At 37.3% G+C, this 26,223-nt stretch overlaps 1 pseudogene; it reads right to left on the bottom strand.

The window, feature by feature from the left end:
- Positions 1-26,223, bottom strand: part of LOC127652866 (voltage-dependent P/Q-type calcium channel subunit alpha-1A-like) — a 120,718-nt pseudogene that overhangs the window by 79,620 nt on the left and 14,875 nt on the right.

Raw genomic sequence — 26,223 nt, 5'->3', positions numbered from 1 at the left:
TATTGGCTCTTTTACCTGTAAGGAGGGACTTTCTTTCAACATCTGTTGACGGTTGGGTGCTAGAGCTTCTTGGTTGGGTGTTCCAATTTCTCCCATTCATTTTAAGTGAAGAAGTGGCCCGTCTCTGCTAATAAGTCTCTGGTTAAACTCACCATTGATTGCTGAGGCTCGCACCTGAGAACACTGAGTTTTGCACAGAGAGCGCTCTGATATTTCAGATGGTGAGGCAATTTTATCAAAAATCAGTCAGAGGGCCTGACATAGAGGATTTTTGGGCCGCCAGTTGACTAGCTCTGCAGTAATCACATACTTTGTCATAATTATTTCACCCTCATGTTGTTCCAACTGAATGGTGACTGAGGCTAAAGTTTTGACTAAGATCTACTTTTGTGTTCCATGGAAGAAATTAGTTATATGGATTTGGAACAACATAAATGATGAGGTAAGTAAAGGATGACAGAATTGTCATTTTTAAGTGAAGTATTCCTGTAAGGTGAATGTGTATTACACGACAAAATAGACAATTAAATTGAAAACCACAATTATTTGTATGACTACCATCAGACAAAATGTCTCACTCATGACAGCTCTATGCAAGATATATTAAAATAGCATAATTTACAATAAATTTAAGCATCCTGAAGCTCCAGATATCTTCAGATAATATTTTGTTTGTTTTGCCACTCCTATGTCGTCATGGCTCTTCTATGCCATAGTCTTCCTCCTTGTCCCTTTTCTGTCTCCCTTGATCTGCCCCACTTCTTTTTCTTCCGCCTCTCTCTCTGCATGTCTGAGAGCTTTGAAAGCCCCAGTATGTACTGCAGCTTTTTTGCAATTAAATTTTCATAGGTTTCTTTCTCAGCAGCTGTAAGAATAACGTCAGTTGAGCAGAGGCTGTTAAATCTAGAGCCCAGTTCACCAGGCCTGACAGTACTGAGTAAAGAGGAGGTAACCAGGGGAAAAAGGAGGAAGCGAGTAGAAATTGGGGGTTTAAGAGTAAATATAATAAGAAACAAAGAATAATAAAAACAAGCAAACAAAATAAAATTTACAATCTAAAAAAATATCTAAAGACTGGTTAAACCAAGGTAATTGAATATGAATGTGACTTATTACATTGTTATAAGAAATCTCTATAAAAAACATAATTTGCTCATATTAAATTGTGTAGCTCAACATCTGATTGTTCCATTTATAACCTTCTATTTTGGCTGATCTGATCTAACAGTAATATGAAATCACCTCCCACGTTTCTAGATGAGTTTTAAAAACCTTAAATCCTTCAGGTAAGTCTGTTATTAGTTTTAGATACAGATTGTTGGAAACTGGTCATTATTAGGTAACAACATTAGTATGTGGAAATCTTGAACACGGAATTGACATCAGTGCAGTATTTTCTGTCACAGAGGGACGGGTGAACTCGTTGCACCTAGCTCGAGTGCTCTTCGGATAAAAGTGGATGGGATGGCCATTAGCGATAAGGTGAAAAATGCGCTGTGCTGCCTTTGACTCTATAGGATACATTTAGCTTACTGTAAGTTTACAGATGGGAGCAGTACAGGAGGATTTATCAAAACCAAAATAAAATATAATGTCTGCGTTAAAAGGTGAGGACGACTGGAGACGAAAGTAGCCAGATTGGTGCTAGATTTATTTTACAAGGGAGATCTGACTGCTGTTTTAGTAATAATTTGAAGATGTTTACAATATCGTTGTTTCAACAATCTTATCTCTCTTTGAATTTACATGCAGTCTAATATTCAATTAAAGGTATATTCCTGGTTCAATACATGTAAGTTTAATTGACAGCAATTGTGGCATAATGTTGATTACCATAAAAAAAATGTCAAATTGCTCCTCCTTTCTGAATTTTTTTATTTTTTTATTAAAATACAATGGAAGTATCTGGGACCAATTTTTTGAGGGTGTAAAGGCAGAAATGTTAAGTTTATAATTTTATAAAAGCACTTACATTAATTCTTCTGTTTAAACTGGTGTTAAGCTGTAAAGTTGCTTAAATCAAAGTTTTACTGTCGTTTAAGGATTTAAGAGTTTATGGTCTTTGCAATGAATTTGAAAAATTGGCTTTAACTTTTTTTTATATATATTTTTTTTAATAACACTAAAATTATGTTAACATGCATATTATTTATGTCTTGTGGCTATACTTTTTTAATGTTTACAGATTAGCTCCATTCACCATTGTAAGTGTCTCACTGTAACCCAATTTTTTTCTGTTTAAAAAAGAAGGAGAAACAAGTCAATATGAATTTTAGTGGTAATCAAAATTATGCCACAACTGCTGTTGATTGATCTTAACTTGTATTTAACCCAGAATATGCCTTTAATCTGATATAAAATATATTATATATTATATATATATAAAAATAAAGGCATGTCAATACCCCTTTAAAGGGTTAGTTCACCCAAAAATCCCATAATTTACTCACCCTCAAGCCATCCTAGGTGTATATGACTTTCTTCTTTCAGCCAAAGACAATCTTTGTGTTATAAAGAGTTATATTAAAAAATATCCTGGCGCTTCCAAGCTCAAGATAAAGAGCGGGTCGGCCACTAATCGCAGGGTTGGTGGTTCGATTCCTGGCCCACATGACTCAACGTGCCGAAGTGTCCTTGGGCAAGACACTGAACCCCAAGTTACTCCCAATGGCAGGCTAGCGCCTTGCATGGCAGCTCTGCCGTCATTGGTGTGTGAATGGGTGAATGAGTCACAGTGTAAAGCACTTTGAATACCGTAAAGGTTAAAAAGGCGCTATATAAGCGCAGACCATTTACCATTTACCATGTAATAATGGCCTTCTGATTCGAAACAATGCATTTTTGTAAGAAAAATATCCATATTTATAACTTTATAAACTATAATCACTGGCTTCTGGTAAAGGCCGTCCACATGTTTACTGGCTTCCTCCATCCTCTGCGCTTCAGCGTTTGTCATTTCTCACCGGAGCTTACACTACGCCTACGTCATATGCCGGAACTTGACTCTTTTGTGAACGTGCAGACGGCTGTTACTGGAAGCAAGTGATTATAGTTTATAAAGTTATAAATATGGATATTTTTCATGCAAAAACTCATTGCTTCGCTTCAGAAGGCCTTTATTAACCACCTGGTGCCGTATGGATTACTTTTTTGATGGATGGATGGATGGATGGATGTGCTTTTTTGGGTTTAAAAATCCAAGGTACCATTCTTTCTGATTATAAAGTTTGGAAGAGCCAGGATAATTTTTTATATAACAACAGATTGTGTTTGGCTGAAAGAAGAAAGTCATATACAACTAGGATGGCTTGAGGGTGAGTAAATTATTGGATCATTTTCATTTTTGGGAGAACTAACCCTTTAAGTACTGCTTTTCTCCTGCTGTCTGCAACTTTAGCAGAACAGACCTGCGACCTATCTTTTGGGATACGAGCCACCAGTTGAGAACCACTGCTTTAATGCAACAGAAGACCTCATAGAGTCAATGGAACATGTTGCAGTGTGACTTACATAGTACAGCAGGTCAGTCCAGCCCTCCATGGTGATGCACTGGAAGACTGTGAGCACTGCAAATAGGATGTTGTCAAACTGGGTAATACCATAGTTTGGTCCTATCCAGTACTCTTTACAGGTTGTTCCATTAGGACATAGTCGAGAGGGAGTTTCAGTCCCGCACGGAGTCTCCTCCCGTATCTCGTCTAACAGACAGAGAGAAAGGAATGGAAAGAGTGTGAGATTTTAAAGGAACATTTCAACTTGGTACAGTTCACAGTGTTGAGTTCAGATCATGGAAATCCAGGAAAGAGAAAGGCCTACCAGTGATGATGTCATAGCAAGTTTTGTGAAATTTGCCTATGTAGAACTCCAGACCGATGATGGCGAACATGAGGATGGCAAAGAAGAGCAGCAGACCAATCTGAAGCAGAGGAATCATGGCCTTCATAATGGATTTGAGAACCACCTGCAAGCCTGGAGGTTAAGCACATTGACAGAGTCAAATTTTTTGTATCATACAAATTAATAGTTATACAAAGCTAGTTTGTAACAAAGCACAAGCCAAAATCTGAGTGCATGGCACAAACTGTCCATTGCAACCAGTTTTGGGTTTAATCTGATTACAAAATATTAGTCAAAAAGTATTTTAACAGATTTATATTTACAATTCTTGAAATCATATTACAGTTACTGACTTTCAATTAAGTTAATTAATGGAATTAAAGTACTTTACCTTACTTGGGTTACACATATTTCTAAAATATTATATACACAAAAAAATGTGTTAACATCTAAATTAACTGGTTTGATTCAAGTCTAAAATATTATTCAACTTTACCGTATGCACCTGAATACAGTATACAATATAATCAGCAAAACTAATTTTAAGGGTTAGGTCAGGTCGAAATAGGCCCTTAACGTAACAGTTGCAGGTCACCACTTTTTACAGTGTAAGTAGAAAACTGTACATTTAAAACATGAATTATGTTCATATGTACATCTGTTTACAATTCTGTGACAGCTGAAGTTAAATAAGTAAGGGAGAAATGTGTGATGCTTAGTGTATGACTTGCCTGCAACAATGACATGGACGTGGAATTACAGACATTATTTTGAATTTTTTGAGCGGAAAGTCAAAAACCTTTCTGTGAAAATAATTTTAAAATATTTAGTAATGTAATTACTTTTTCCATTAAGTAATCAGTAAAGTAATTTGAGTGCAATAGAAGAGAAATAAGTGGATTGTAGTGGATTAGTTTGAGTAATTTACCCAACACAGATTATCACACACTTTAAACATAGTTTATCATCTGAATAAGTCATGGTTGTAAAACTCAGCTCTACAATCAAGTCATTCTTTATATTCTGTGGCATTCACTCCTTGTTACTCACTGGGTATCCCAGACACAAGTTTGAGAGGTCTCAACACTCGAACAGCACGCAATGTCCTCAAGTCAAAGTCTGACCCCACTGTGGAGAGGATTCTGGAAAGATAAGAAATTAATAAGAAATTATGATGTGGCAGACCAAAAAATGCAAAGTCAGACATGGTTAAACAGTCGTCCTTGTAATACAAGGTTTTTCTTTGTGCTTGAGAAAAGAAAAGGCAGAAACTAGTAACACATGAAGAAACGTGTGTACTAGTAACACCAAACAGAATTATTTCAAGAATGAAAATTCTGTCATAATTTACTCACCCTCATGTCATTTTAGACCATTAAAACTTTTCTTCTTGTGCAGAACACAAAACAAGATGTCTTAATGAAGCCCTCTATCTTTTCAATATGGCATTGAATAGTGGCTCACTTCAAAGCTTAAATTTCATGTCCCACTGTGTACGAGATTCTCTCATAGCATTCATGAACATGCAACAGAATTCAAGATCTTTGCTGAAAAAAGACTTAAATTCCAGGTTTAGTCAAGGTTCAAATTCAGGTTTGTTTTTCACTAAAAACCTATCATACTCTTTGCCTTCGGAAGATTTGGACTATGACACATGAATGCATTTTGTTGTGCGTTCTGCTCATTTCTTACTGCTCAAGATAATACAACAAAAAACTACAATAAATTGTTTTTTTTTTTAATGTACAGTAATTTCAAACCAGATTATTGCAACACACTCCAAAAAAGTTGGGACAGTCAAGTGTTTACCACTGCGAAACTAATAACACCCTAATAACACTTATTAAGCATGTAGGCACTGAAGACACAAGTTTGTTAAGTTTATAAAGTGGAATTTTCCCCCCTTCATCCATTATGCAGATCCTCAGCAGCACAATTGTACGGGGTTTTCATTGCTGAATTGTGCGCTTCATAATGCACCACACATTCTCAATTGGAGATGGTCAGGACTGCTGGCAGGCCAATCTAGCACCCACACTCTCTGCTTATTCGGCCGGTATGTTGTTTGAAGCGGTCCTGCAAGAAAATGCAGGGACATCCCTGGAAAAGATGGTGTTGGATGGCAGTTTATGTTGCTTCAACATTTTTACATATCTGTCTGCATTAATGGTGCCCTCAGAGATATGCGAGATACCCATGTCATGGGCACTGACACACCCCTGGCCCATACAGACACTGGCTTTTGGACCTGACGCTGATAAGAGCTTGGATAGTCCTTTTCCTCTTTGGCGCGGATAACACAATGGCTGTGTTTTTCAAAAACTATTTGAAGTGTGGCTCGTTGAAACAAAAAACACAGTTACACTGTTCTACTTTCCAGTGGTGTTGACTAACAAAGGTTTGCTAAAGTTATCACAAAGCCCATGTTCATGAAATCCATAACAGATGAATGATGTTTTTTAAGACAGTGACGTTTGAGGGATCAGAGATCACGTGCATTCAGAAATGGTTTTCGTCTTGCCCTTTAAGAACCGAGATTTGACCAGATTCCTTGAAACTTTGAACTACATTGTGCACTGTGGAGGGTGAAATACCCAAAATCCTTCCAATTTGTCTTTGGAGTAAATTCTTCTCAATGTGCTGGATTATTTGCTGAAGCATCTGTTGGCAAATTGTTAAGTCTTGAATGATCCTTGCTCTTGAAGAACTAGGCTGTTTTTGGAGGCTGCTTCTATACTTTGACACGATTGCATCACCTGTTTAATATCTCCTGTTTCACATAGCCTTGTTATTTTAACTCGTCAAATTGTTATTAGTCATAAACTGCCCCTTTCTCAACTTTTTTAGAGTGTATTGCAATCATCTGATTTGAAATCACTGTACATAAAAAACTATGAATTACACATGTAAAACATCTTATAATGTGCAACTGTCAATGGCGAATATAATTGACAAATCACTCCCGTATGCTTTTATTAGCATTTTTCATACTGTCCCAACTTTTTTGGAATTGCGTTTTTATTAAAAATGTTGAAGAAAAGACAAAGTTAACAAAAATCTTTTTTGTCATCTTAAAGCATAATTTTAAGACATTCACTAAAATTTAAACAACAAATTTTATTATGTTGAAACAACAAAATGTTTTATCAAGTTGACATTGTTGCTCTTGTTGTTACAACAAAACTTTTGTTACCTGAACTAGGAAATCTAGGAAATAATTTCATCTTTTTTTTTTTTTTAAAGGCTAACTTCACTTTAAGGATTTTTTTGTCAAGTTAACTCAAACTTTTAAGACAGTGGGGTAGCTTTTTTTTTTTTATTTGACTCAACAATTGGTGCTTTCAGTGAAACTACTTTAAGAATACTTTGGGGTCCTTTTTTAAGCTTTAAAGTGAGACACTACCATGTACCCACTGCCACCGAATTGAAGAGATGGAGGGGAATCTTCATTAAAACATCTTTTGTGTTCCGTATAAGAAAGTCATACAGGTTTGGAATGAAATGAGGGTGAGCAATTTTTAAAAAACTATTCCTTTAACGTTTAATGATAGATGCTATTGTACTACCAGGAAGGCAAAATCTGCTTCTCAGTCATCAACAATACAGTATATCCTATGGTCAAAAAGAAAATATACTGTGGACACTAATGTTTTTAGAGAGGATGGCACACACTGCCTGTCCCCCCCACAGAGTGAATGTCAAAGTCCATGGAAGGAGAATAGAGATAAATGTGAGTACTGCTGCTTTGTATTCATGTGACCTTTATTTGTGCTGGAAAGTCACCGAAAACCGATTCTCTTTAGTGATAACATGCAGAGGAGAACAAAGACGTGAATCCAACCAAATCAATACAGCACTGCTGATAGTAAAATATATGACAAAGGAATTTTAATCAACATTCTCCAAACTTGTAGCATTCACACAGATGTGGTAGTGAAATTTAACTTTTTATTTAACACCATGTACAACCTGTTTTTCAAGATAGTACAGCTGACATATTAAAGAGAGGCATTTTCATTTAACTCAACATAGGAACATGACCCCTGAGACATTTCAACCTGTCCAAAACTACTGCCACAATCCTCTGTTCCGTTTCACTAGAACTAAAGAGACAGGCACCTACAGTATAAAAGATGGTGAGGAAAGACTAGTACTTTACTTTCTATGAACAGGGTACAGAGTATAGGGCTTAAGCACTTAAAAAAATAAATAAATAAAATAAAAAATAAAAATTTACTTAACCTTTAGAAAAGAGTGATTATTAACCCAGGAGGTCCAAATATGAGCTATTATGATTTATTTATTTTCTATAAGGTTTGCAATTTTGCAACCCTGTTACCAAAATTTGGAATTCATCTCCAGTATGTTCAGTTTAAAGGCATGATTGGAGTGATTTTCCTATTTTCCAGCAATACACATAAAATAAACATAAAAAATAAACAGACAAAAGTTATACAATAAAAAAAAGGCTATATTGCTTGAATTCTTGGGTGTCACAATTTTAAAGATGTGGGAATAGATATTAAATTGTGAAAATCTAAATGAGCTAATTATAATTTTTTTATTAGGGTGAATTGATTATCAGTTAATAGATTATGTGAGAATAAAAAAATTATGACGTTGTTGTATTATTTTATTTGTTGGATACAGATGTAAAAGGCCAAGGCCTGATGGACTGGACAGGCCCAAATCACCATTTTAAATCAGAGATACATTTCTGGCAGAGATAGAGACACTTGATGTGCTACCTTTCACACTAGGTTAATTTGATATTTATCGTTTAGCTAACACATATCAAATAGTTCTCACAAAAACATGGGATTTGTGCCTCTAATTCTTTAAACTATGCAGTAAAATGTACTTATTTATAATTAAATAAATAGTTCACACAAAAATTATAATTCTCTCATCTTTGAGCCAGTTTACATGCACGTTCTTACACAGATTATACTTAATAAGCCAACAAAACATGCAGTCATGTAAACTGCAATAAACTGCATTCCTTTATCGGAGTAAAGATCATAAATGGCTTATGAATAGCCTGATCGACATGGGTAGATTTTTGCCCATTAAGCCGATTTCGCATGCTATGTAAACACTTTACCTGGTGTTCTTACTGGCTCATCCAGTGTGAGCATGTGTTGAGCGCACGCCTCTTCGCATTTTGACGTCAACAGTAGAGAAAAACGTGAGAGTCTTGCTTGTCAGATTTTTTAAATAAGCTGATTTTAGAGAATAATCAGCATTTTGGTGTGCATGTAAACAGGATAATTTACTCACAATTATGTTGTCACCAACTCGTATGACTTTCATTCTTCTATGTAACACAAACAAAACAATTTTAATGGAGATATGAAGTCTCTCTTGATGTATGTGAAGAGCGCTAAATGGAACTGGGAAGTCTGTGCAAAACTAAACTGGGAAGAGACTGCAAAAGGAGTTACATTTTGGTCTGTTCTCACCAAAAACCAATTGGATCGTTTCAAAAGACATGAATTAAACCACTGAATATTGATGGATAAGTTTTATGTTGCCTTTATGTGCTTTTTGGAGATTACATTTGGTCACCATTCACATGCATTGCCTGGACAAACAGACACTATATCTCCATTAAAATATCTTTGTTTGTGTTCTGCTGAAGAAAGAAAGTTTGAGACGACAAAATGGTGAGTAAATGATGAGAGAATTATCATTTTTGGGGGAACTATACCTGAAATAAACAAACTTAATTATAAATAAAAGGGAATGGATAGAAAGCAAAATGAGAAAGAAAGGGGAGAAAAGAAGTAGAGAGTGGACAGAGCAAGAAATGAGGAGGCAAAGAAAGAGAGCCAGAGGGAGTTGGAGGAGGAAGAGGGAACAGAGAGAGGGGTGGAGTTGAATGAGAGTGAGAGCAAGATGCTGACTGGTTGATTTATTCCCATCTCTCCTTGCCTATTTATAGACCTTCAGTCTATGACCTACCACTGTCAGCTGTACCTGACTTATTATACAACACTTTCTCTTTCTGTTTCAATCACTCACTCACTATATATATATATATATATATATATATATATATAAGTTTTTGAAACAAAACATGGACCAAACAAACAGCTCAGAGATTAATCAAAACATTAAAAACATTGATTGATAGCAAAACGTACATAAAAAAATAAATAAAAATGACAACGGTAAAAGACATATACTTAAAGCTGAAGTGTGTAATTTCAGCACCACTATCACCACCAAACAGAAATGCAAAAACACTGCTTTCAAATAGTCTTCCGAAAAATCCCCCCATCAGAAAGCCCCGCCCATACTCACACCATTGGTTGAGTCAATAATGTTGTTTCAGGATGGACAGGTCGCTTAAAAACAAATAGTAATTTTTACAAATTTTAGAAAATAGTCATCTGTTGAAAAAGATATGAGAAAGTATTTTAAAATAAAAAAAGTTTCACAATTCAGCTTTATCATAATTTTTTATAAGGAAATGAACTACAATCTCATAAGTGCTGCAAATGTCACACCCCTAATTAAGTACTAACATACAGTACAGTGATATCACTGCAGCATGTTCATTGTGTTTATTTAGAGTCCCACAGACACCCTACACCAGGGGTGCATACACTTTTTCGCATGATGATCTACTTTTAAATGACCAACACAATAAGATCTACCAACTAAAAAACAGTATCCCTACATGGAATTCATCTTCAAATGTTCAATGTTGATATCATCCAGTTTTAACACTAAACCAAAAACACCTACAGCACAATAGATTACAATAGACATGGCATTTACCTTATTCTGATGACTTGCACTGAATGGAATCAGACAGTTTTGCATAATCAGGGCCAAACTTAACCCTAACCTTACCTTACAAAAATTAACCATGATTTTACTACAGTAACCATAGTTTCATAATGGTATTTTGTGGTAACCTGGTCATAGTAACCACAAAATTAAACATGGTTACTATATTAACACGATATTACTGTAGTAACACCATTGATAATTGCATTAAAATGGCTTCTGCTAAAAAATGGTAAATGTTCTGCACTTATATAGCACCTTTTTTAACCTTAGAGGTTACCAAAGCACTTTACACTGTGTCCCATTCATCCACACATTCACACTCACACACCAAGGCGCTAGCCTGCCATTGAGAGCAACTTGGTGTTCAGTGTCTTGCCCAAGGACACTTCGGCATGTGGAGTCATGTGGGCCGAGAATCGAACTGCCAACCCTGCGATTAGCAGCCAACCCGCTCTACCACCTGAGCCATCAGTAGGTCCAAGATTATGCAAGTTGACACGTGAGCTGAAAGTGTAATAGAAACACCACAAAATGACATGGTTGCTTCAGCAATTGTGGTTTTTCTCACATTTGCTTTTTATTACACTATCGGTTAGATTTACGTTTAAGGTTTAGGATAGGGAGGTAGGAATCCAGCTCGCATCATTTGATGATACTCTCCTCAACATTTTATGTCCCCTTTCTACTATCCAAACCTTTACTTTAAAAAATGGCTAAAAGACCAAAAATAAAATAAAAACGAATGAAAGTGTTAATGTTGTAGTTATTTTGTAGAGAAAATTCTCTGTTATAATGGCATAGAAAGTGTCTCATTCCTCCATTAAACTGGATGTTCCCAAGAGAGATGGCCTTGCTGTTTTGAGTTTAGGAGGTTTAAAAGGGGAACCCTAGTGGAGCCCCCCAAATAACCTGGCAGATTAGGTTTCTGAGCTAAAGAGAGAGACTCACAGGTGTTTACACTGCACTGACAGAGGACAGCCCACTGGGAGATATCTGTCAAATTATCTCACCACAATTCTGGTCACACACTGAGAGTGTTTGTACGGTTGGGATTGAGAGAAAAAGTAAGGAGTAAAACAGCAGGAGAATGACTTGAAAACCTCAAGAAAACCAGAATGTCCACTGAAACAAATTAGAAGATACTTGAGGCTCCATTTGGGGTTCCTCAAATGCCACATTTTTACATTGTGGGTTCAAAGACTCTGCCAATCAGATAATAGCCTGGTGAGTGGTTTCAGTACTTTTATACAGACAGGAGAATATGTTAGTGGCAGTTGGATATAAATGTTGAGTCTCCTATTCTCTTTCATTCTTGCAAGTTGGTTAATGCTGCTACTAGCCAAACCGCTACCATTTAGGTACCATTTAATCTATTGATACTGTCACAGCGGTGGAGCAGTTTGTTTAGAAAGCTGATGAGGATGCCTCCCAGCTGCCTCTAACTACAGACTTCCTCACAATACACCATATCCCCATAGCAACCAGCAATTCCTCATTCAGACAGTTTCTACGGTTACTGGGCCCTTCTCATTCATAACTGTTTCCATGGGAACAAGAGCCATTCCTCATTGATAGAATCAAAGCATCTCTGCACTAACAATGCCATAGGAGGGGTCTGATGTATTTATAAGTAAATATATAGCATTCACTTGGTTTGAAATCTGTCCAATCCACTATAAGCTATTTTTTTAAAAATATCAAGCATTATAGTCACAGCGTGCAATATCAATATATGTATGGACAAAATCATAAATGTTTAGATACTGTGCAATCTAAAACATTCTACAAGATGTGCATGATTAAAAAGATGTATGGGGACAATAGAGAAACACACACATAGAGTACATATACACACACACACATGTAAAAAACAGATTCACACAGACACACACAATCAGTTCCTCAAATGGTTCTCACGTGTTTGCATCTCTGAAGGCTTGGAGGACTATTGCAGTGTCCTTTTTGTCTGTGCATCCACGCAACATCCAACCACACAAGGTAATATACAGTAGACACACACACACACACATTGACATTGCACAACTACAAAAAGGTTTCTGACAAAGTTACGTTTAGGCTTTGGGGTGGGGATGGAGGAAACATAACTAGCTTAGTATTAAAACAATAGAAGTCCACGGAGAGTCCCTACCATGATAGAAAAACAAATGCGTGTGTGTATGCAGTCTGTGTGTTTGAGATAGAGAGAGAGAGGGGGAGAGAGAGAGAGACTTCTTGTGTATTTGCTGGATGATTGATCATCTGCAGTAGTGAAAAACAGGTTACTGCAGCAGCTCCTGCACAGACTGCTATCATTGGCTTGCTCAGCTTCACCTCTCTCACTCTCTCTAACTCTCTCTCTCTCACAAGCCACTGCTTGTTTCCAACCAATTTCTTCTCCAGTTGCATTCTTCCCTCTCTTTGCTAAGACATGGAAGACAAATGCAAGATCACGCTGCAATTCATTCCATCAAATTGTCTCCTTCATTGTTACTTACTCGCTCCCTTCTCTTTCTATGAAATATTAGTTTTCCATCAGAATCTTTCAACTAGGACTCATAAGTACACATACATTTTTAGCTGTTAAACAGGACAACTGCTCAACCAGTTCCACTTACTGGCACAAGGGCACATGAAGACTCAGAATGGAGCCAGTAGAGAGAAAATGGCTGCAGCAGGCAAACACAGCTATCTCTCTCCTCCCTACTGCAGCCAACACACCCTCTGACCCATTTGCACATACACGGTCTCTCAAAGATCAGAGAAGAGAACGCATGCTCATTCTTTGTGTACACACACGCACACACAGGTGTGGTTATCCTTATGAGGACTCTAGAGAGACATAATGATTTCTATACTGTACAAACTATAGATGATATCCCCTTAACCTAAAACTATCCCTAAACCTAACCCTCACAACAAACTTTCTGCATTTTTACATTTTCAAAAAAACATTGTTTAGTATGTTTTTTAAGCATAAAATTTGAATTAGGGGACACTAGAAATGTCCTCATAAACCACATTTATACCATAATACCCTTGTAATTACCAGTTAGTAACCTATAAACATTTCCTCGTAAACCACCCAAACCCACCCACATACATACACACACACACACACACACACACACACACACACACACACACACACTATACTGTAAACACACAAATACTCACACACACAGAAGAAAAGGTATACCAACATACCGTTAAATGCCTATGCTTGTATCCTTACAATAATTCACTGTGGTAGGCTTCCACCTAAAAGCTAGTTTCTGCCAAAGTACAATTACTACAAATTTTGTTAATACTGAAGAAAAACATATTACATTTAAGGTGCACGCAATAATTTTTTGTTTTCATTGTGCTGTGTGACAGTCGCCTTGTATCAATGCCAGAAATGAGCGATTCGCAGTCAGTCATGACCACTTTATTTATAGGTAAAACTTTTTAATGAGCAAAAATACAGAACACACCTTTAAAATAGGATATAATTTTATTACAATAACAATAACTAATGTAAATATACTATTTGGTGGCATCTGTGGTTACCATGGTAATTCTTCTTTAAGAGTACAATTTAAATGACAATACAAAATTACCACATACACACACAAACACATAAAGAACCATGTTCATGCATTTTCAGAAAAACACACTGATATCTACTATTCAAACCAAAGCTGAGGTTCATGTAGCTCAACTGGTAGAGCATGGCACTAGCAATGCTAAGTTCCCTGATTCCCAGGGAAAACACCAAATTATCAAATGTATACCTTGAATGCACTGTAAGTCGATTTGGATAAAAATGTCTGCCAAATGCATAAATATAAATGAATGTAAACTACATGTGTTTCAACTCAGAATATGACAGAGCTGGAGTAAATTCATGGCTGATGTTACAGAGTATGTCACATGATAAGTGCTTTTGCAACATACCTCCTGCACATTATTCACAACACCCACCTTGCGTTAAACTACCAATAACTGCACATAAGACCAATCACAAATAATTGTTAGCAATCATGCTAACATAAATGCTGTTAAGATAATTCAAGCTTGTGGATTGTAGGTCAAGTGGCAATCTCTGCCTGAGCCAGATTAGCACCTCTGCTTTCAGTCCTAGTTCACCAAATTACAAACTAACCAGGATGAGTGAGTGAATCTGATATGCCAATAAAGGAAGGAGGGAAGGGCTGATGTTAACATGCATGTTGGAGGAGAGGAGGATACAATGGACTCCAGGAGGGTTGGCAGTATGGACAATAAAAGTCTAATTAAACATGAATTTGAAATTCACTGGGATGAAAAATGTAAAAATCTATGATTATGTAAACATTACTGTGATACTAGCTGAAAGGATTGAAACACTCATTAAGAGAAACGTTTAGAGAAACTTATCAGATGCACATTCAACATGGTAAACTGGTGCACATGAGGTATTCTGGAATCGCAGATATATCACTGTGACAAAGGTCCTCAACTCTCTTGTAAAGAAAGGAAGTGAGAGCCAATCCACGTAAGACATTTATTAAAAAATACTTTTCAGTGTCACACATAATGGTGTGCTTTTAAGCACCACATAAATACACACTGCCTCCTGCATCATAACAGAACGAACGACCCACAATGGATCTAGCGGTTCTACAAGCAAGCTGCCGTCTGCTCAGCCTGATGCAGGGAAACCGTCCGGTGGAAGACCACATCCGCGATTTTCTTGCGATTGCGAGTGCCACCGACTTCCCTGACTCCTCCCTGGTGGTGTTTTTCCGGGCCAACCTGAACAGTGCGCTCAAGGAGTGGTTGCCACCGGCGACGCGCGGCTGGACGCTCTGCGATTTTGTGGAGGAGACGCTTCTGGCATGCGGCTCGCCATTCACTGTGAGTGTAGTGGAGGAGGATCCTGCCTCTCCTCCCACAGTGGTGACCCTCCAGTCGTCCATGGCTCGTCCTGTTTCACCTGCTCCACCTGCCAGCAAGCCAACCCCCATGCCTGCCTTGAGCAACGAGCCTTGGACGATCTCGGTTCCCTTTTATTTTTTAAATTGTTTTGGGGGTATTCCTTTTTTCATTTTTTCCTTTTTCAGGAGCGTCTGGAAGCCACTCCTTAGGGAGGGGGTTATGTCACGATTCCCTTGTTGTCTGCTCCATGTTTCACTTGTCTTTGTCTAAAAAAAACTACACTTCCCACAATTCCCGGTTCTCATCACTGCCATCATTGTGTCATCGTTTGCACCTGTTTGTCGTTTGTGTTCCTCCTGTGTCTGTGTATATAAACCCTGTTTGTTCTCCACTCCTTGTCGTTCGTTTTACGTGGATGAATGTTTGTTATGGATGTTTCTCCAGTGTTTTGCTGTTCCTGTTTATGCCTTGTTTCCCCAGTTTGTGTTCCTTCGAGGTTTTCTTGTTTCTAATGTTTACATTTTTGTTTATCCCCTCGTGGATGTTTTATTTGTTCACAGTGTTTTGTTTTACTCGTTGTCTTCTTGTTTATTTAAATAATAAAAACCGCGCACAGATCCAACCCCTTGTCTGCCTCCTCCTGCATCATAACACACACAAAGGTTCGCTTTTCAGCAGGCGCTTCAACATAGAAACACATACACAGCTCTGTGCGTCTCTCTCCGACTGCAGCTCTAGCTCAGGCTTTATTTCTCTACAGCTAACACCACAACCAATAACAGCTGTAAGAGAAAATTCGCCCCAGCCTTGCTCTGCACTAATGTCGCTCGGCCACGCCACGTTTTTAAAAGGCCTGTTCACAACAGGTTCTATGCAACTAAATGACCTAAAAGTATAATATATTGCCAAACATTTTCAAACTGAGTTTTATACAGAATTTTCATCATTGGTTAAAAAAAATACAGATACGTTAATTAATTTAGTTTGACTAAAACAAATTTTAAACAAAAATTTCACCCAAATTTCTGGAGTATGCACTCAGGCTTCCTCAGTTACACCCACATACCAAAACTTTAAGCTCTGCTACAGCATCCTGTTTCTCTTTTTTTCCTGTCTCTCTCTCACTTCCTCTATTTCTCTCTCTGGTGACATTTGTAGTGTGTCCTCACCACTTGTATCCACAGTGCTGCTCTGATCTGGGCTCACCATGAGCTCATTAGGTCAGGAGAACACAACATCAACTGCCGTGCAGTTACACTCACATACACACACACACACCTACATATGCATGGAAAAAAAGCACATGCAGAAACTACACAAACTAAACTAATAAACCAAGCATTACCCATATAGCTTCTTTTTCATCAGTCTATAACAGAATTTATCAGCATAGAATATTCCAAAGATCTTACTTGTATGTTTAAAATACTGACATGTCCATTTTAAAGTGTTTGTGTGTAAATACGCAGAAGTGTTCAGATATGTTTGTGTAATCCACTATGTTTATAGCTCACCCTGTAAGAACCACTACAAAGTCCATGACATTCCAGCCATTGCGTAGGTAAGAGCCCTTGTGGAAGGCAAAGCCCAGAGCCAAGATCTTAATGCCTGATTCAAAGCAGAACATGCCGATGAAGTAGGGTTCTGTGTCCTCCTGTGAGAGAGAAAGACAGAGGGACAGACAGAGAGATTACAAAAATAATATATTTGAGAGATCAATTAGTCCCTATTGAGATAAATAGCTTCTGGTATTGCAATAAACTGAAACAAGGACACACCAACACCACTGGGACTCACCAAACGCTCTGACATAGGTGTCTTGTCTCCTTCTGGAAGGTGCTGTTCCAGGGCCAGGACAATGCAGTTAGCGATGATTGTAGCCAGGATCATGTACTCAAATGGAGTGAGAATCACAGGTCAAGGAAAACCATCAAAACAACATGACACAATGCAAAGACATTAAACGCAAGCGCTTGTAATTTACAAACTCTCTAAAGTCAAAAATGTCTGAAACAAGAGTGCAGACATTCATAGACATTTCTAATGTGCATTATCATGTCCTTCTACAAGCAGGATTTACCTTGATAAAAAAGGCCAGCTTTACTGGTCATCAGCATAAGTTGTGTTTTGGATGCAAGTCACCAGTTTAAAATGCTGGTGTGCTGGTGTCCCCATCAAGCTTCTTCACTAGCTTTATAGCAGCCTGACTAGCTTCACCAGCTATTTTTGCTGGAGAACAGCACAGCTATTCTGGTCAGCCAGCTAGACGAGCAACAAACTAGCACTGCATAAGCCAGCCTTGACCAGCAAAGAAATTAATTTACATGATCACATGGGAAGGAGGCATATTGCTTCCAAATGTTCTTTTACCCTGCCATTGGTCCAATAATGCATACTTACTGACAAACACAATCTCCCATCAGAAATTTTTGCAGGAAGCAGGCTGCATCAGCAGTGTGGAAACCAGGGATTTTCCTTAGGTGTTAAATTTTCCATATAAGATTATTTTTTTTCCCACTGATGGTTAAGTTTAGGGTTGGGGTCTTCACTGGATTACATCCTTTGCAGCTAAAAACCATTTGCTTTACAACCTGCTTCTGGCACCCCGCTGTGAGTATTTCACCTAGAAACTGGAGCTCACACATGAGCTTACGTTCAAAAAACACTTCCCACTTTGACCATTGGAGGCAGCATTTCTATCAAACAATCATTGCCCTAACCCTATCCCTAACCATGACCTCAAGCTACCCCAAAAATCAGAGGGAAATAACAGGTTGATAAGTATGTTTTTGTAGGCCAAAAAAAAAGTGATCTCAGTAATTTCAACCATGGCATGATTGTTGGTTATAGATGGGATGGTTTAAGTAACTGCTGATATGTATTTTATGTAACTGCTGCTCCTGGTATTTTCACACACAACGGTATCTAGAGTTTACTAAGAATGGAGCCAAAAATAAAAAATATCCAGTGGCCGGACGGAAACACCTTGTTTATGAGAAAAGTCAATGAGGAATGGCCTGGGCTGCATTTCACAGAAGCATCGCAAGATTAAGTTGATCGTAGAGAGCATTGGTGCCAATGGTTTCTATGATCTACTTAGGCTTATGATGCTTTTGGGAAACACTGTCCAGACTGGTTCAAGCTTGGATTACTCCGATGTTAGGAAAATTCCTTACTACAGAATTTATGTATGGTCAAGGGGCATGATTAATTGCACACATTTTCAGATATTAAATCCACAGCCCTAATAATTATAAGTAGGTATGTTTTGTACTAATGGATTTCTCCCCGGTTTAATTCGCATATTTAACTGTTGCTCAATAGCCTTGAGCTCTTGACTGATTGGTCCGTGCTATCTGTATGTCATTTAGAATGTTAATTTTTGTGAACGTATTCACAGAATGGTCGTCCGTTATAGACAGGGTGTAAGTCTAACCCTTAACCTAGCACTAAAACTAAGACTGTTTGATAAGATTTTTGTTCCAGAATGAATACAAAATCAAATTATGTCTGTCTGGCTAATTACAGGTCAAGGTAAAATGCAGCAGCAGAGTTACAAAAGTCAACAGGGAATCAAGTACCACCTCACTGAGCAAATGCTACAAGCAAGTGTAGTATCACCCTCACCATGCATGGGGTGAAACAACATCTCCCACTATCTCCTTGTATGGCTGGTTGTGCCTGTGGCAAATATGCTGGTATTCATGCTGAAGTAATACATGCTGTGGATGAGTATGAGTATTCTTCTTTGTTTTAAATGACCTCGCCAGTTCCCAGTCATATTAACTCCAGGGCAATTTATGTATGCATACATGTGTGTTAAGAATAAGCACAAGGTTAGAGCCTTGTGTGTGATTTAAAGTGACATGCCTCTTTGGCTCACTATACACAAGAATTTGGAGTAGTATATGCTATCAGTATTTTCTCACACAAGCACACACTCACTGAACTCTCCCATTTCACTCCATGTGGCATTCACCAGCTACAGGAGGATAAAACAACATGAGGTGGTAACTGAGAAAACAAAAATGATTCATTTCAGTGTGGCATAAACTGAAATATATGTTGAGACAGAAAGAAAGAGAACTGGCAGGCTCTCAAAGGCTCTGTGCTGCACAGACTCTAGCTCCTGTAATACCCGGCAGTCAGACCGGCATTACAACACATTAACACCCTCAGTGCCTTTTAATTAGCCCTGGCTGGCCCCTGTGTGTGTGTGTGTGTGTGTGTGTGTGTGTGTGTGTGTGTGTGTGTGTGTGTGTGTGTGTGTGTGCATGCTTTTTTCCACATGTATAATAATCATATCAGTGTTGTTGTGTGTGATTATTCTAGTGACTAATTTAAATACTACAGTTTGTGTGCATGAGTGTGTGTGACCGGAAACTCAGACCCCTTTTTTGGAAGTGCCTGCTGGGATGGTGAGATGAAAGCGAAAGAGGTGCACTCATCCTCTCTGTCTTTAAGGCAGATGAATGGACATCCTATTCCCGCTCTAGAGGCCAGTGCGTGTGATATGGCCGCAGTGTGTTTGTGGTTCTTTGAAGAATTACTCTCTGGCATTGTGAAAGAGTGCCGCATTTAAAAGAGAGGATCAATATGAGACACAGCTATGATCTGCTCTGCCAGAAAACTTTAATTATGAGCCCACTGTCCTCCCTCTGCACAACACTATATTTAGCAACACTATACAGATAAAAGAAAAGGGAGACAGAAAGGGAGACATTGTCCTTTCTCTCTGTGAGTGTGTGTAAAGTGGTGTCAGTTGTGTTAGGCTTGAGAATGTCATCTGCCTACTCTGAGAGGTCATTCTTTTTAAAAGTGAGGTTGCTCAGTTGGCATAGGAGGTCATGAAAAAAAGAGAAGTGAGAGATAAAAACACAAGGATGAATTACAGCTCGTAAGGCATGGAAATTAGCAATAATACTGTAGCATAAGCAATGCTTAGGTTGTGGGTTTGATTCCTACAGAACACACATATTACTAAAATATATAAACTGAATACATAAAGTGAAAGCAGCTCAGGATAAAAGTGTCTTCCAGGTTCAAATATACATTATATATACATCCTGTATATATAATGAAATGTATTCACTGAACTGCTGGTGCAAAAATGTATTTTTGTAATTGTACTCTCATTAAATTGAGAGTCATTGACAACTGAAAAAATTACAGTATGTATATATAAATGTATATTTTAACCTGGAAGACTTTTATCCTGAGCCGCTTTCAATTTATGTATTCAGTTTATCTATATGTGTGTTCTGTAGGAATCAAACCCACAACCTAAGCATTGCTTATGTTATTATTATGCTATGACTCTCAATTTAATGAGAGTACAATTACAAAAATGTATTTTTGGACCAGCAGTTCAATGAATACATTTAAAAGAACTGCTGGTCCCCCCCAATGATCAAGACAAATCTATGCCCTTGGGTCTAAATTCAACGTGTAATTCTCTGTTGCTGATGTCAAAACGTAAACAGGCATGCACTTGTACACTTGCAGCCCACACACTATACGACTTTCAAAGTCATCGGATTGCTGTTCTTTTCACACTACACAACTGTCTATCTATAATGGGGTATCTTTAAGTTGCTGTGGTTTGCACATTACACAAGGGATTGGCGACAGGGGGTCCCACATTACAAAACATTTCATTAGGAAGAATCCCAGACAATTCTTATCTGGTCTCCAAACGACGTTTGACAACAAAACGCACACTAGAATTGATACAGGAAATGATGTAAGATCGTGCGTGAGACAAGAGTTCTTCCCTCTAAAAATGGTGGTCTGCAAGAAGCTTGCGATCCAAGTTGTTTAAGCCGATTTATTCTGATAGAAACTTTATTATTGTGCTTATCATACAAACAGATGCATGATAAGACTGGTTTCAGGGAGCTGCTGCGGATGACACATCAAAACCCACTTCACACTGCAGGACTTGGAGTCGCAGACAAGTCTAGATACTTAACCTGCTAAATATCTCTCGGGTATCTGCGACGCATCGGTGCATCTCTCAGATCGCGTCTTTGAAAATTCACACGTAGCGATCATCGCTCAATGGAGCGAGCACCAATTTGCCTCTGATTTCGGGCTTTTGTCAACAATCTCTCTTAACTGTCGGCGAGTGGAAAATCAGGGCTAAAATCATGTAGTGTAAACTCGGCATTGGCCGGTAAAAATGAGGATAAAAGATACAGTACATGCAACCAGGGGCGGGTTTCCAATTTCTGAGGCCCCAATCAAACAACCAACCCAGGGCCCCATTTTGAAAATATTTGCTTAAAAAAACTAAATAAAATGTATTTTAAATCATAATTTTAAATTTATCTTATCAGCTGTTATAGTCAAGTACATTCAAAATGTTTAAAGAAATAAAAAAGTTTTGTTAAAGATAATGAATGCACGTTTTCCTATTTTTCCACAATACAGTGTTAAAAAAAAGCTATATTTACCTACATATATATATATTTTTTTTTGTGAAGAGGGTGTGCAAAACTACTTCACCCAGTAACATTTTGGAATTCCGTTGTTACAGCATATGTTATTATTATAACCCAACAGTTATTTATAATTGTCCAGTTTGTCATTATAATACAAAACAGTATTATTATAATTATTTTGAGGATTTGTTGTATACAATAGTAATATATTTCTGCATTATTTACTTTACTTTCACCTGGAGATGTAAGCGCAGCGTAGTTCTAGCGGGAAGACTAGCAGCTGTACATCATCACACCATAAGCTAATCACATGTAAGCCATTGCTTTATAAGTCTGCTCACAATCTATCACATTGCTGTTTCAGTGTGCTAACATGGCAACCTCCACCACCAGTTGAGTCCCGTCCTGCACGGGGTCTACCTTTGACAGATTGACAAACTCTTTTGCAAAATGGATTGCTGTAGACAGTAGACAGTGATATGCTAATGCATAATGATAATTAAAGGTGCACTCAGAAATGTTTCCTCATGAAAAAAGTTTAACCCCTAAAATACATGAATTGTTATTTTGCAATATATGTGGAAATTTATGATCACTCAAATTAAAATGAAGACTCTAGGGGTGTGAATCTTTGGGTTGAAAGCAAATCAATTAAATTCACAATTCACAGGTTTTCAATTTGATTGAAAAATAATATTTGCTAATTGAATTCGATTCACAATGAAATTCGATTTGATTAACAATTAAATTCTGCATTTATATTATTTTATATTTTTATATATTTCCCCTAATGTGTCTTAAGCAAGGAAAAGAAAGGCAAATTACATAAGAACACCAAAAGTAACTTGAAAAAACCCACATTAAATACATGTACTATACATACCAGCTACACACATACAACAATAGTACAATGATTACAATGTGCCAATAAAATATTTCAGAGCTGAACATAGCTAAAACATTATTACATATACCATTTACATTATAAAAGTATATATATATATATATATATATATATATATATATATATATATATATATATATATATATATATATATATATATATATAGCATGACGTTTTTCCCTCATATTTCCAGGTTTTCCAAGTCCTTGGGGACCCTGAATCAGTAAACTACTCCAAATATTACAACATTAAAGTAACATCATCTGACTACATTAAGTTTCAAAGAAAAGAGAAAAGTTCTTTACTTCAATTTAAATGTTTTCTGCACACCAAATCCACAACTAAACGATGAAAAGAGTAAAATGGCACTATTTTATCTGATAGAAAATAACGGCTTAATAAGTTTCCTCAAAATTAAATCACTTTATTTCAGTAGTGACCAAGTGTCAGAAAGTACCTTTACAATTAGGGTCAATATTTGTCCACTATATTTGATTTTCAGGAGCATTATTTACCTTTATGAGGGCATAATTTGTTCTAACAATTAAAAACATAAAATGTGTCATCCATTTATTCAAAAAGTGTCAATTTAATCAATTCATTAATAAAAAATCTTAAGTCTGAGAATGTATAACATCATACCCTAAAATTACATCAACTATATCATAGGTTACAACAAAAAAAAAAAAAACAGTGGTGCATGTCTCATTTAAATCACACATGTAACTAATATAATATTTATATATTCTAAAACATTGTATAATAATTTGCTGAATTAAGAATCATTAGATTTTTAACAGTTTGATTACTGACCAACAAAAACTATTCTTGATTCAAAAATAATATTTCAAGAATGATGCATCGAGAAAACGAGCGTATTGATACACCCCTACACCAGTCATATTAGTAACCTCATAAAAGCTGTTTTATTCTACATGGAGAGGATCCGCACGCACCATGTTAAGATCACATGACCAGCCAAACACTACTAACTTAATCTCATTAACCGTCCTATTTGACACTTTCACTCATTGATTAAAGTAATCACGGCTAACTGTGAATACTACAATGGCATCTGAAACTGAAAGCTGTTGATTTTAAATGATGCTGCATCCAAGCCGCTAGGTGTCAGCGTAAGTTCAAAATGACACAAAGACATGAGTGCATTTTTAAATAAAAAAATTTAAGAAATTGATTTCAAAAGCCACTTTTTGTGATGCCTATTCAATAAATTATGTCTATATATAAATGTCATATTGATTCTAAATCAATAGACTACCCTAGCACATATACAGTACTGTAAGTGTCCTTCAAAAATCTTGCCTCTCAAAATCACTCTCCATGCATCGCGTCAATCTCACATTTTCCATCCCTTCATCTGTCTGCCTCTCCTCCCTGCCCCCTCAGACGACTGCTCCCTCGCTCTCGCTCTCCCTCTCCAACTGAACCTATGCATTCATAATATCCCTCCATCAGCCCATCTTCATTCAGCCGAGTGAAGTCTATACCATCAGCACCATTGCCTGACAGACTGCTCCACGGAGAGATGGATGGAGAGAGATGGAGAGACAAGTTGAGACAAGACGACTGAGTGAAGGAAAAGAATATAATCTAAAATCGGGCAAACAGATGAAGATGAATGCAGAAGAAGATAGAGAGAAGGGAGGGGCGAATCGATGAGAGAGACAGATTTTTGGCTTTCAAGAGTTTGTAAAAAAGTACTGCTCAACTAAAGTTGCAAAAGAAGGGGCGTTGTTTAAAACCCTAAAGATATAGACAATCATTCCACAGTCACTGTCATGAATCACTACAATTGTACAGAGTGGTTATCTGAGTTATCATAGCCTTTCTGTCAACTCAAACCAATCTGGCCATTCTCCGTTGAACTTTCACATCAAGGCATTTCTGTCGACAGAACTGCCACTCACTGGATAGTTTTTGCATTTGGCACCATTCTGAATTAACCCTAGAGACTATGGGGTGTGAAAATAAAAGGAGATCAGCAGTTACAGAAATACTCAAACCAGTCCATCTGGCACCAACAGTCATGGCACGGTTGAAATCACTGAGATAACATTTTTCCCCATACTGATGGTTGATGTGAACATTAACTGAAGCTTCTGACCCGTATCTGTATGATTTTATGCACTGCACCTCTGCCACACGATTGGCTAATTAGATAAGTGCATGAATGAGTATATGTATTTGTCAAAGTACATTATGCACACAAAGTGAAGTCTGTTTAGCATATTTAAACCTGCATAGATTCAGTGAATAAGAAATCAACAGAAAGCTCCTCTAATTTCAGCAGAATTGTAATGCCTTTCATTTTTTTTAATTCTTTCATTAAATATTTTGCCTAATTTGACATTACTTTCAGAAACCAACAAGAGTGTAGCACTCTCAGCTCCATTTTGCAATATTACATCCAGTTCCACAGAATTCCACAGATCTTCCCTCACAATTAGAGCAACAAATGTGAAAATACTCATCAAGCATTCCCCACCACAACTTGTTTTTATTGAAGAGTTGCAATCTAAAAAGCCCTATACAAAGCAGTGGTATCGAAATGGCGGACTACTAAGCACATCACAATGTAGCACACAGAAGCAGAGTGAGTTGAAGCAATTAAACAGACACGATTATAGTGCAGGCTAATCCACTAATACAGAACATGAGTGATTCAGGGAGTATGTCACTCAGTCAGTAAGAGAGAATGTGTGTGCTCTTGTGTGTGTGAATCACTGGTGCAGTAATTAGCTGTAATAGCGGAGCGCTCTACACAGCGACCTGAGAAGCCCAGCCAGTGAAATGTAAATATGTGTTGATTTCCTCATCTGGCTGTAAGGTCCCAGGCTGTTTGCTTTTCTAATACTATCTCTAGTTTCTGGAGCTGCAGCCTGAATAATTAATTAACTAGAAACAGGGGCGTTTTCCCCTCGCTTAATGCAGCTATGTAAAATAGGCCTGTAGTTACAAGCGCTAACATTTTCTCCATCTCTTCCACTTACTTTAATAGCTCATTTACCCTTTCTATACAATCTGCTTCTATCAAGTTTTTTAAGATAGGGTTATCATTGATACTGTGTGTGTGTGTGTGTGTGTGGTTTAGGAGGACATTTTTTAGGTTATAAACTGGTAATTACAAGGGTAAAATGCAATAAATGTGGTTTATGAGGACATTTCTAGTGTCCCCATAATTCAAATCACTTTAAAAAAAACAAAAAAAAAAAACATACTATAAACTATGTTTTTCTGAAAATGTAAAAATGCAGATTTTTTTTTAGGGTTAGATTTAGGGGTAGGGTTAAGGGATATAATCTATAGTTAATACAGTAT

The sequence above is a fragment of the Xyrauchen texanus genome, chromosome 12 (genome assembly GCF_025860055.1).
Source record: "Xyrauchen texanus isolate HMW12.3.18 chromosome 12, RBS_HiC_50CHRs, whole genome shotgun sequence".
Taxonomy (NCBI): domain Eukaryota; kingdom Metazoa; phylum Chordata; class Actinopteri; order Cypriniformes; family Catostomidae; genus Xyrauchen; species Xyrauchen texanus.
This window is presented reverse-complemented; position numbering and strand designations above follow the sequence as displayed.